The sequence below is a fragment of the Nansenia antarctica genome (genome assembly GCF_963989245.1).
Source record: "Nansenia antarctica genome assembly, chromosome: 6".
Lineage (NCBI taxonomy): Eukaryota > Metazoa > Chordata > Actinopteri > Argentiniformes > Microstomatidae > Nansenia > Nansenia antarctica.
In genome coordinates, this window is record NC_137676.1 from 38,704,384 (window position 1) to 38,718,391 (window position 14,008).

The window sequence follows — 14,008 nt, forward strand, 5'->3', positions numbered from 1 at the left end:
ATCCTCTGTAAGACAAGATGAAAACCGTGACAAACCTGCTAGATACTAGATACTGTATAAACCCAGAGAATTCACACCTTTATCTTCGTCGTCTGCCTTGTTACCATTTTCCACTTGTCCTACTTTTGCAGTGCCTGGAGGAACTAAAACAACAAAACTGTCACCTAACACATCAATGACAGTGGCATATTAATGCAGTGGAGTAGTTTTTAAACCCATGTTAACTGTTATTAGTTCTTCATAACAAAATCCCTGGTTTTACCATTTGTTTCCTTCCTTGATGCAGCATCACCTCTATCTCTTATCCCCAAGGAGCCAAACTGAACAAAGAAATAAACACGTTTTGTTTGAATTAGAAGTATTGACAGATATGTAATCGTTCCCAGAGAGTGGGCAGTTCTTATTCACTGATCAATCTTTTGCAACCACGTGTATGGAGCTATTTTAGTGCCATCAGAAATTGAATTGTATTTGACAGATTGAATTGAATATGAGCACAAATTGAATTGTATTTCACAGATCTGAATTGTATTTGACAGATTGAATTGAATCTGAGCACAAACTGAATTGTATTCGACAGATTGAATTGTATTCAATTCAGTTTTCATTATTTTCATTCAGTTTTCAAATTCAGTTTCTCTAAATACAATTCGTTTTTTCTCAAAATACAATTCAGTTCTCAAAATACAATTAAGTTTTTCTCAAAATACGAGTTCAGTTTTAGAGGCACTCATCCGGGGACTCTGGGCTAGGTAGAATAATAGAGCACCGATTCTAACTCCCATCCCTCCCATCCGACGTCGTTATATGGAGAAAAGTAATGAAATAGGCAATGTGTGTCCTTTCAGTCTGCCTGAGGTGTTGTAGGGGGGTATTTAGTATAACAGGCTAATGGGTTTATTGTGAGTTTACTTTGATTGTTTGTTTATTGCCTTGATCACCGTATTGAGAAGTCATATGGTTATGGGGGGTGATATTGCAAGGTAATTTAAGCACCTGCGCATCTTGCATGGCGGTAGTGGAGAGAGAGGGGAGTGATGTATTTTTGTTGACCGCATTATACGCATATTCTATAGGCTACGCATTGTTTGTTATTTTTCTGGTTATGGATTATTTTTGTACGTCGCCAAGTTTGATTGTTCTATTCAATAAATGATCTCGCTACAGGTGTCATATAACCCTAACCCATATCCTGTCATATAAAAGTACCTTATTGAATCTCCAGGTAATGTATTTCTGACATCCATCACTTTTGCTGTCGTTAAGATCAGGGATCTCAAGTCTCACGCATTGGGCGTAAGACACACGCGGCGTGTGAGCGTGTGAACGACTTGAGAGCCCTGAGTTAAGATACTTTATTTTTCTGTTTGGTAGTCTGTCCAATGTGACACTTGCCCTCCTCCACCGGCCCTAGTTTTGGATCTAGCTTGCTGTTCATTATTTTCATGATAAATCGTAGCTAGCTAGCTATAACATCTTCATATACACCATACAGGCTAAATACTGATTAACAGTAATCACCCTAACCCTACTTTGGCAAATGCCCATTGAACAGATTTATTCATTATCCTATCTTAAGAAAACGAATGTAATTTTGATTGATTGAAAACTTTATTAGAAGATTTGCAGAAGTAGGTACATGAAAGTACATATTACATACAAGGTCAACTAAAAGGATAAAAACCCAAGAAAGCCACTGGCTTATTTCAATTGGGGTCCTTGATTCTCAATTCATCGTTAACACATCAAGTAACACTCTCATCTGGGGATTTACACGGCAAATCAAATGAAGAACTACACATCCCTGATGACAGGGAGATGACGTATGACTGCTCTGATGAATCAACCCCTATTTCATTAATTTTCTCTATATAACGACGTCGATCATTGATCGGCAACAACACTATATAATAGTTTGCCTAACTGGCCATCGGATTTGGGCTCCTAATATCTAAAAAGCACTACGGTTTTCTTATTTTATCGGATTAAAGTAGCAAAGACCAGACATTTCCATTGACCGCCAGTCAAACTTCTACACTTCTATCACCCAAAAAGGGGCGTGGACATGACGGGAGAGCAAAGTACCCGGATGCGTTGCTCTTATGAATTCGGATGGGAGGGATTAGAATCGGTGCTCTATTATTCTACCTAGCCCAGAGTCCCCGGATGAGTGCCTCTAAAACTGAACTCGTATTTTGAGAAAAACTGAATTGTATTTTGAGTAAAACTGAATTGTATTTAGAGAACTGAATTGTATTTAGAGAAACTGAATTTGAAAACGGAATGAAAATAATGAAAACTGAATTGAATACAATTCAATCTGTCGAATACAATTCAGTTTGTGCTCAGATTCAATTCAATCTGTCAAATACAATTCAGATCTGTGAAATACAATTCAATTTGTGCTCATATTCAATTCAATCTGTCAAATACAATTCAATTTCTGCTGGCACTAAAATAGCTCCATACACGTGTTACTGAGGTGCCACATCTACTAATGGAACAGTATCTAAAATGCTAATGCAGTTTTGGCATGACATGCGTCAATACAGCTAATAGCCAACAGTAGACATGTATAACAGCAAAGCCCTGTTGTTGAACATCGGATCAGTCACATGATCATCAGCCCATGATGGGAACGGTTTGAGTGCAGCAACAGTAGCTTAGCAAGGTGGCTAGCTAACTAGCAAGCTAGCAGATGAAGTGGGATGGTTTTCGCCACCATGCATGTCAATCGACCAGAGAGGAACAAGGCAAGCTAAAAGTTACAAAAACAACCTACTAAATTAAACTTACAGATTCAGTCGTATCCTCCTGCTCATCAACTGCCAACGCCCAAGGGTAAGTAGCCATAATGTATTGTTGGGAGTGTATGTTACTCTTGTCTAACGGGACTAATGTTTCAGAAGTTTTAATTTGGCCGTCGAAAGTGATATGCTCTGTCTCCACCTTTTGGCGCGCGAGCCGGGTTGTCAAGGGAACGCAGCTGCGTTGGTTACGTCACTTCACAGACGCTGAGATACATCCCGCTTGAATATTGAAACTGAAATGGAAAATTTATAATTAGCTGTTTTTCCTCTAAATGCAAGCAAGGTATGCAGGATGTTTCAGTTTGTTAGAGTTCTTATCTTGCAAGATTGGTATTTTTATTGGCAAAAATGTTCAGTTTAGCTGGCTGTTTTAACCACGAATCAACAACAAGTGAGGATCGGAGGGGTAACTACTGTACTAGCTAGCATGGCTCTAGACTAGCCAAGGAATGTAATAAGATTACTCCTTTTTGTTGGTAACATAACTTGCCTACCTGGTGCTATACCAGTAGGTCTCTCAAAGACTGAGTAAACCACTTTTGATGTTCAACTACAGAGAAACACCTGCTAAACTTTTTAAGTTTCATTACAAACTCACATCAGACTTTTGTGACATTCTTCAGCTCTGTGGGCTTGTGATCAGATTAAAATCACAATAAAAGACATACAATGTAATATAATACTTTTGGAAAAGCAGTTTTGATAATGGCAAATTACCATTGAATGTCCTACACGTGTTTAGATAAACATCACAATGGGAAACATAATTTAATGGGGACCAGAAATGCTACAATATGCCCCCCTACAAAACCTTGTCTGGCATTTACGACCTGGTCAACTAACTTGACTTAACATTGTACAGATTTCGTATCATTAGATGATTTATCCCAAATTCTAAAATTACTTATTTGTCTCCTTACCCTGAAAGCAGTCTATGGACAGGGGAAACGTGCAATCCTGTAACCCAAGCCATCCCAAAGTACACCGGATAGATGACTTTTATTGTTTTTTTTATAGAAAACGCAGTACTAATATTCACAAATGGTGGCAGTCTACATTTACAAACCCAATCAACCCAGTGGATGTACTCAGTCCTTGTCAATAGACTGCTTACAAGGCAAGTCAATGTAATTTCCTTATAATTTGGGGGGTTTATCCCTTTAATTCCTTTTTTGTCTTTGTAAAGAGATTTAATCTATGCACATAAATCCAAAACTCAAACTCGTGATTTTGACTATGATAATAAGATGATTGATAGATATATAAAACAGATTTCTATTATAAAAAACAATGCCGTTTACTTATTTTATCAATAGAAGATTATTGAAATTGATCTATTTTTCAGATTTTCCAGAATTATCTTGATATTTATTTTACACACACATAATGGCATTGCTCCAAAGTTTCCTGATCTCCAAAACATTTTCAGAAGATGGATTGATCCTATCATATTGGACTACACAGCACTGTGATGTGATGAATTGGAGCTACAGTATTTGTATACACATTTGAATGTTTCCTATTCTAGATTGTAAATGCTATTGGAGCAGTGTAAATGTAGTATTTTGGGGAAATAAAGTTGTTGTTGGGCATCTTTAAACTGTTGTTTTTTGTACTTTTTATGTTGCTGGTTTTTTATATAATTTATGCACTTATGCATTTATTCACAAAAAGCATGCATCCCACAAGATAATTATAACATCAGTGACAATAATTTGACTCCTTCTTGTGGTAGTAAGATGAAAACATGAGATTATTCGTTTGGCCAGAACTAATATATAATTTGCATATTTGACGCGGTAAGACCTCTACGGCTCCATACATGTATGTAACCATGGGTGTGACATCACAGATGAATAGTGTTTCCAAACGTTCGATATTATATCCAAAGATGTTCTATCGGTATGATTCTATCAGTAAGTAGTTCTACTGTGTGCAGCCTGTGCAATCTCGGAATACATTGGTTTTGGTTAAGTCAAGAAGATAATTGGTATAGAGACTGACTTGAATACTTCAGCGTTGTTGGTAAGTTATGTTTTACTCTCGATATTTCTGATAAACACATTAACAAGCAGATTACATATTACGAATCTTTATGAATTGTCTTGAAGGATGCTGTTGCGTGGTGTAGCCTACAGACGGACACTTGAGTCAAGTTGAATGTATGTTAATGAATTGTAAAGATACTTGCTGTTCATCAATAAGGTGTATACAATGTTATGAGCTGCAAAAATACTATGCCTTGCGAACGGTGCATTTTAATTGTAGTCAAACACGTGTCATATAAAACAGGGTTTCTGAACTCCAGTCACAGGAGACATGCAGAGTAGAATAATTAAAATGAAAGACTGTGTGTGTGGGGGGGGACAACGTAATCAGTATGACTTCCCAATGAGGCCTACTATTATTTCAACCAATTCGTCATTACGAATGCAAACACTACTTATACATTTTCTCTTTTCTGTATATGTACTGTTTTGCATTGAATGTAAAGATACTTTCTGTTCTCAGACACCATTATTGTATGTCAGACAGTAAGCCATTTGTGGACATAATGTGATGCCCTGCTTATTTTTTATTCAAGGATAACAGGAAAGATGTCGGCTCCAAATAAGTATCCTTTGAAAGCTTGGGGGCTTGATACGTTTGACAAGAAAGAGGTGGAAACATCTAATGAGAGAAGACAGAGACGTAAGCTGACAGTGAGTGTCATCATGCTGGATGAGAGAGGACAAGAACAGATACTGGATGAGAGAGGACAAGAACAGATACTGGATGAGAGAGAACAAGAACAGCAGAAGAAAGCGAGAAAAGTGCTAGAAAAAGAAAAACAGTTAGAGAGAGAGAGAATCCTCCAGAATCCACTGGTGAAACAGTTGGAAGAGCAATCCAGGGCAAGACAAATGGAGGATGAGAAAAAGAAAACACAAGAGAAAGAGAGAGATGAAGAACAGAATGACATGGAGACACATAAGGGGAGTCCCATTCAGAAGAAGGAAAAGAGCCTCCGTAGAAGAATATTCAACTTGGGTAACCAGAAGTGGAAGGAGCACAACCTCAAGAAGATAGAGAGGACCTTAAAGAGAGAGAAGGAGGAGGGGCACGAGATGTACTTCAACGGTAAGCCCAGACAATTACTGTAGCAATTTCTTTAAAAAAAAGAAGTATTTTGTTAGATACAGTAGAGCTTAATGTTCTATTCTATTCTAAACGTAGTACCATATTGTCCTTTTCTCTGTCAGGCGCCATGGCTGGGGGCATGGGCTCCTTAGCCATACACACGCTGCGCACCCGTGCCCAGCGAGAGCAGGAGAAGAGGGAGGCGCTCGTAGAGGCGGAGAAGAAGAGACAGAAGACAGAGGAGCGCTGGAATAAGTTCCAGGAGAAAAAAGCCCAGGAGAAAAGTGCCAAGAGGCAGAAGGAGGTGGACCGCTATGAGAAGTGGGCTGCCCACCATAAAGACCAGAGACTTGAATGGATGGCGCGTGGGATATATTTCACAGAGGACCTTCAGGAGGACCCAGAGGCGGCTTTGTTTCCAAAGCGGAAGATGACAATCTGGGAGAAAAGAAAGTTGAGGTGAGAAATAGTCCACACAGGGAAGACGAGGTAGTAGGATACACATTTCAAACAGGCATGTTCTTAATTTTTTTAATCAAATGTATGAAACAGAGTGTATGAAACAGAACTTTTTGAGGTATTCAGTGTGTGTAATGGCAAACCCTCTCTCACTTTCCTTTTTCTGTTATTTTTCTCAGATTGTCAGTTTGGGACTGAAGTTTGGACTGCCAGCATCTACACATTCTGATCTGTCATGTTTGTCTTCTTCATCCTCGTATGTTTTCCTTTTCCTCCTGCCGTCCCAAGATCCCTTTGTTTTTTTCCTCTCCAAATCCCTGAGACAACACCCCATACAGCTGTACCACCCCACTATACACTTCATACAAACAGGTTCTATTTTGTATCTAGTATCAAAACACTAGTATCACACACTACCCCATTAACTCCACACTCACACACTACCCCATTAACCATAAACTCGCACACTACCTCATTAACCACACACTCACACACTACCTCATTAACCACACACTCACACACTACCTCATTAACCACACACTCACACACTACCCCATTAACCACACACTCACACACTACCTCATTAACCACACACTCACACACTACCCCATTAACCACACACTCACACACTACCTCATTAACCACACACTCACACACTACCCCATTAACCACACACTCACACACTACCCCATTAACCATAAACTCACACACTACCTCATTAACCACACACTCACACACTACCCCATTAACCACACACTCACACACTACCCCATTAACCACACACTCACACACTACCCCATTAACCACACACTCACACACTACCCCATTAACCACACACTCACACACTACCCCATTAACCATAAACTCACACACTACCTCATTAACCACACACTCACACACTACCCCATTAACCATAAACTCACACACTACCTCATTAACCACACACTCACACACTACCCCATTAACCACACACTCACACACTACCCCATTAACCATAAACTCACACACTACCCCATTAACCATAAACTCACACACTACCCCATTAACCACACACTCAATTTTCCTTTAGTGACGTTGATGGAATACCCCCCTGGTGCTTACTGTAATAAAAAATGTCATTAATCTCTCATTCCTGTTTTTGTTTTGTTTTTATCACAATGCTGGCAAACACTTACACAGACTGAAATTAAACTCTGCATTATGTTTCCTATACGAATGAATGAATGAATGAATGAATGAATGAATGAATGAATGAATGAATGGTCTTTATTGTCATTGATATAGTACAGGTACCAAACAACGAAATTTGGGAGGGGGGGGGGCTCCCCTGGTGCTAGGAAAAAAAACAAAAAACAAGAAGGAAAAAGAGCTGGTTTACATAAATAAGGGCTATGTACACTATCCACTATACTATACTATACAAATAAAACACTAAGCTGTACTCTATGCTATGCTATACCTATTCTAACATTTCCTATCTCTGAACCTTATGTACCCGAGGGTTGTCATATTGCACATAGTGTTATTGCACATTCATTTGCAGATGATTCGCAATGCATTCTGGAATCAAGCGGTATGGCTTCGAAGCTAGTCTGGTCCTGAAATCGCTCCAAACGAAGCCGTGGATAGCCCTCCCCCTTACCCCTAGCCCTCGATGAAATATGAATTGGGACACCCCTACCCTAAACGTGAACGCGCAAAACGAAGCCATAGGGGTGAATTGGGATTGGCCCTATGTGTGAGTAATCAAAAACACACACACACACATACACACACATCTCTCGCACACACACACATTTCTAACAGACTGGACATGTTGCTCAACATTACAAAAGATTGGAAAAGATGGTCTACATCTTACATGCAGTATTTCACACTGTCTTCTCTCATTCCTCACCATGAAGACCTGTGGTTTACATGGTATTACTCAATGGCAAAGAAGCCTGTACTAAAACAGTTGTATTGTTGTATAATGGCCTGTATGTCGCCATACAGTACACATTTGTTAAAAATAAATAAATAAAAGTTGCATGATTTGTTTTCTTCTGAACCCTGACCATGTCAACTGTCTCTCCACCCTTTACGTTCCTCTCTGTCATGGCAGAGAGCAGACTCGGCAACAATGTTCTCTTCAGAAGTGGTAACAGCAAACAACAGTGGATCTGCAACAATCTCCTGCTGGTAGGGCCTGTACTACAGGGACAATACAAAGTACCGGTAGTGGTCTAAAGGGCCGGTGTACGAGCTGGGTCAGATTGTGGTAAGTGTAAATGTAAATGGTTAGTGACAGGAGCTACTACATCATTGAGGATAAGAGTGCCAACACAGCGACGAGGGAAAGTATTGGTGTGTCATCTCCATATCTCAGAGGACCGTCCACGAGGAACTTCTCAATGTTTCACCATAAGGGTCATTGACCATGAATGCTCTGAATACCCTGGTCAGCAGAGTGCTCCTTTCACACAGCTTTGAGGTGTCCAAATTAGAAAATCATACACAAACCATTAATGTCAATTATGAATGTCCTTTTATGTGATAATGTAACTTTAGGATATAGCATACTGTCTTCAAAATTTGTAATCCCAGTTACTATATGTGGTATAAAGGTGTTTACTAAATGTTTGAGATATTACAAGATAGGCTCTAAAATGTTTTATTATACTTTATATGCATAGCCATAATAAACCCAGGTCATATTTCTACAATTAAATGCTTTCTATGCTTGCCTGTTTGTCAGGCATATCATCTACCAGCACTGCCAAAGGACAAGGATATGTGTTCAACAACCACACTTCAGTGAAACATGGTGACTTCAAAAGTTTTTTCCTCATCTTAGTTGTTGGGCTTTTCTTCATTGGATGATCTTAATTTTGCTGCATGGATGTTTTTTGACAACAAATACCATGTGGAGACCAAACCTACCTTGCACTGACCACAGATCAACACAGTGACCACCCAATTCTCTAACCTCTACATGAACTTCCTGACAGTGAATCATACTGTTTGGATAATGAATCATACTGCAACGGTCCCTTCCCTTTTCTCATATAATGCAAATACGAATATGAATTGCCTTTTGACTTCAAAAAGGGTTTAAAGGGTTCTACCTGGAACTAAAGGGAGTTCCTCAAAGGGTTCTACAGGGACAGGCAAAAAGCCCTTTTTAAGAGTCAATTCTAGAAAATATTTTATTTTCATGTTCCTACACAGGTTTTCAGCGTCATTGCAGCTGTTTTATTATCTCGAGTCTCTGAACACAGTGTATAATATCTGAACATAACATTTCAACATAAATAAAATGAGCTCGAGCAGCTGGCTGTAGCTTCAGAGCTCTGTAGCAACAGTCTGTCTGTCATCATCTAAAATGGATGAAATGGGAGAATATTTGTACAGCATTTGTTTTCATTTAGGGTTAGAAAACAAATGCTTTATAAATATTCTCCCATTTCATCCATTTTAGATGATGACAGACAGACTGTTGCTATGGATACTGTTGCTGTCAATACAATAAACAACATGAATCCTTCTGGTGGACTGGGAAACCCTCTGTGGTCATCCCTGCCCGTGTGCCAGTGTGTGGGATGGTAATCTTTCTCTCTTTCCATCCTCTCTCTCTCTCTGTGGGTGTAGGACTGTGTGGGTAGATGTGTGGGTCATTTAGGTTAGGGAAGTCCTACACCCACAAAAATGGGAGAATATTTGTATAGCATTAGTTTTCATTTAGGGTTTCTTAGTCAAAGAAAAACCTGCCTGCGTGGTGCTAATATTATTAGCATAGCATATTTACCCTCAGTAATCATAACGTGGTCAAATGTTCTGGCCACAATACTATCCCTATGGGAACAAGTTCAAAGTTCAGCTGTCAGGCAAAAGAGCCATATCAACCATTTTTGAAACTGTTCAGAATATCCCAAATAATGAGAAATAGTGTACATGTACCTGTTAATTCATGTTATTATTACACTTACTGCTGAAAACTGTTAGTGTTTTCTTCTTGAAAAAATAGCGTATATGCAGTTAGCAGGGCATAAGGCTTAAGCAGACTAAGTGGTCTCTTAGGGCCACAACCACTAGAGGGGGCCACACTTAAGCCGTGGCCTTCCCGCAGGCTTCCTCCCATCGTCAATGAAAATCTGTACTCCCATCAGATGAAGCGTCCGTCTGTCAATCAAAAACTCCGCCAGGATAGCACCTGCCCCCCCCCCCAACCCCCCACTAGGCTAGCACCCCCCCCCCCCCCCCCCCCGGTGGTGACTTTTATTGTCGTTTAACTTCTCAAATGTTAATATATTAACGGCAATCGGAAACTCCAACCCCCGACAAAACGTGTGTAGAGGGAGCACATAAAAAATCTTGTTTAGGGCCACAAAAGTCCCTCGGGCGGCCCTGGCAGTTAGTATCTATCGAGTATAAACAGTTGTGCTTTAAGCAGCAAGCACATCAAAAGATGAAGCTTAATAATAATAAACACCGCAAATATGTTCGTAAATACGCTCTGGAAATCTGCTCTGGTTTCAGAGCAGTCTGGTTTCAACGTCATAGAGCTTTGAAATCAGTTAATTCAGTTAAAAGTCTTTATAAACTAACTGTAAACATGGCGGACACCAATGATAACATTACCATAATTTCACTGTTGGCCAACAATTTTATGTTATCATGTTAACATTAACGTTGACATTAGCTAGCTTTCTGTTGCTAACTTTTAAAATTCATTCAAATGAACGTTAATTCATCCCATGTATAAACATGATTATTACCTGTTTTGTTATAGGTAGATGCGTGTTGAATAATACAGATGTTCAGAATGTTCAGATGCTCGGACAACTGTCAGCGCATGCACATAACATGCCGGCATCGATGAGGAATCGATCATTTCGGAGGCATAAAATGTCGATGCATCGAACAATTTGTTACCGGTTCTCAACTGGAATCGGTTCTCGATTGCCATGCCTAACCATGGGTAATGCTTTCTAGGTATACTCTGAGTCAGGTTATGCAAAGCTGTAATGCCCTGGCATCGACCCAGAGGGAAGTCCTACATGCACAGAGAGAGAGAGAGAGAGGATGGAAAGAGAGAAAGATTACCATCCCACACACTGGCACACGGGCAGAGATGACCACAGAGGGTTTCCCAGTCCACCAGAAGGATTCATGTTGTTTATTGTACTGACTCATTGATAAACAGCAATGCATTGATTTTTTCAGTATTAATGAGTTGGGGACTACCCCAACCGTAGGAGGTCGGAAAAGCATCTATCTGTTGTTTAGAAGAAGAAAAAAATATATAGTATACTTCCTCTTAACATTTGTCCTATTTACTCAGACTGGCACTCTTGTAGCACAAATGCAAATATGTTGGTTAAGCTTCAATGCTACGTCATAGTCTTTATTGTTAAACACCGGTTTAAGAGATATGCCATCGGCCAGACAATGAGAAAGGAGAGTCTTGCTCTGAGCTCTACCATCCAGACCAACTCCTTGCACTGCTTCAGAGCTCTACCAAGACCAACTCCTTGCACTGCTTCAGAGCTCTACCAAGACCAACTCCTTGCACTGCTTCAGAGCTCTACCAAGACCAACTCCTTGCTGCTTCAGAGCTCTACCAAGACCAACTCCTTGCTGCTTCAGAGCTCTACCAAGACCAACTCCTTGCTGCTTCAGAGCTCTACCAAGACCAACTCCTTGCTGCTTCAGAGCTCTACCAAGACCAACTCCTTGCACTGCTTCAGAGCTCTACCAAGACCAACTCCTTGCACTGCTTCAGAGCTCTACCAAGACCAACTCCTTGCACTGCTTCAGAGCTCTACCAAGACCAACTCCTTGCTGCTTCAAAGCTCTACCAAGACCAACTCTTTGCTGCTTCAGAGGACTTCAGAAGACACTGTCACAGGTCACATCATGAACTTCATCACTCTACTGGTGAGTACAGGAGCTGCACAATATTTAACTTTATTTAAAAATTTGTTTATGCTATTGCATTTTGGTAAAGTGACTGTGGCTTTAAGTTGATAATCTATAATATAGACTATCAATATTATATTCTAAACCAATACAGTAACATCATTTTGAAAAGTGATGCTTTGAGTGAGGCTTGTATCTGTCAGTGAGGTAAATTCCTCTTTCTCCAAAAAAAATTAAACCCCTTTTTCTCCAAAAAGCCTCTGTTTTTTTTTTTTTTTGAGAAATCATTGAAAAGAAATTCCCTATTTAAAATAATGTCATTGTTATTTAACTTTTAAATTAAATAACTATTATTTTTCACACAAAAAATCTTCTGATTGGAAAATGTATTCCAGGAGAAAAAATAATAGTCCTAGAATGTAGACCAATACAACAACATAATATTGAAACGTGATGAATTAAGTAAAGCTTGTATCTGTGCAGTACCTAGGCCTATAGTATGTTTTGGGGAGGATCATTCTCACTCATCAATCAATAAAACTATACAACATTCCATACACATTTCATACATTTGTGAATAAAATGCAATGCCCTTCCACAAAACATAAAAACAGTTATATATAATATATAATTTTATATAGACTTATTTGCCTTTCTGTGATCTCAGGGATTGCTGCTGACCCTGGGTGTGCCAGCCCTGTCCCGAAGCATTTCTCCCTGCTGTCATGAAATATCTGATAAGTGTAAGCCCATGGACCATGGAACATTCCAACCTCATCTACCACAACAACATTCAAAACTGACATCTATCTCAAAAAACTCTGTCTCCCCATGGAATTACATGTGAGTGTGTGGTCCATAACATAATATTACTATTAGTCTATTTGCTGATATCCATTTGTTAGTCATTAATTGATTGTCTGCTTTGCTCTTTTAGATTGGACCGTGATGCTAAACCCACCCACGACCTGCATATGGATGCCTCCCAAAATAGACCGGTGACCCCTATGCCTCCCAGGATGATGGGTTATGACAGGTCAGACCGCTGTCTCCGCTCCCACACTCTCCTCAGACAGAACAGCCAGCTGAGTGCAGACCAAGTCACCGATCTCCTGCAGTCTGTTCCTGCAGTACCTTCACTGTCATTGAATAAGTACAAGCCCCTCCCCTCCATTGAGAATAAGCCATCAAAGGATGACTCCTCGAGAGGCATGAAGACTTCCAAGCTCAGTCTGTCTGACAACCAATTGTTCAGGCTCGGCGTGAATACTGTCTCTCCTCCGTGAGTCTCCAGCCAGCGTCCCGTAGCAATCCTGAGATGGATAATGTGTCTGAGGTCCACTGCACGGTCTGCCCCAAACCTCTAGACCCAGGTGTGACGATCAGAGAGACAGAGAAACCTTCTGTGTTCCCCCCTGGCGGTCAGCCAGGTTTGCTTCTTGCCATCCGAGTCCCATGTGGGAGGAGATTTCAGCAAGACTTCCTACCTACAGACACCTTACTGACGGTGAGAGCCACTGCAGAGGCCAGATTTGGGACACTGTATGAGCATGGTATCATTGAAACTATGGATGTCCCCCGCAGGACCTTCAAAGACCTGAACCTGACTTTGGCCCAATGTGATATCTTGAACAGGTCATTACTGTGCGTCTCTCAAGAGGACAGCTCAATGGATTCTACTTAAACTCAGATGGATGACATAATCAGTCTGACATTAA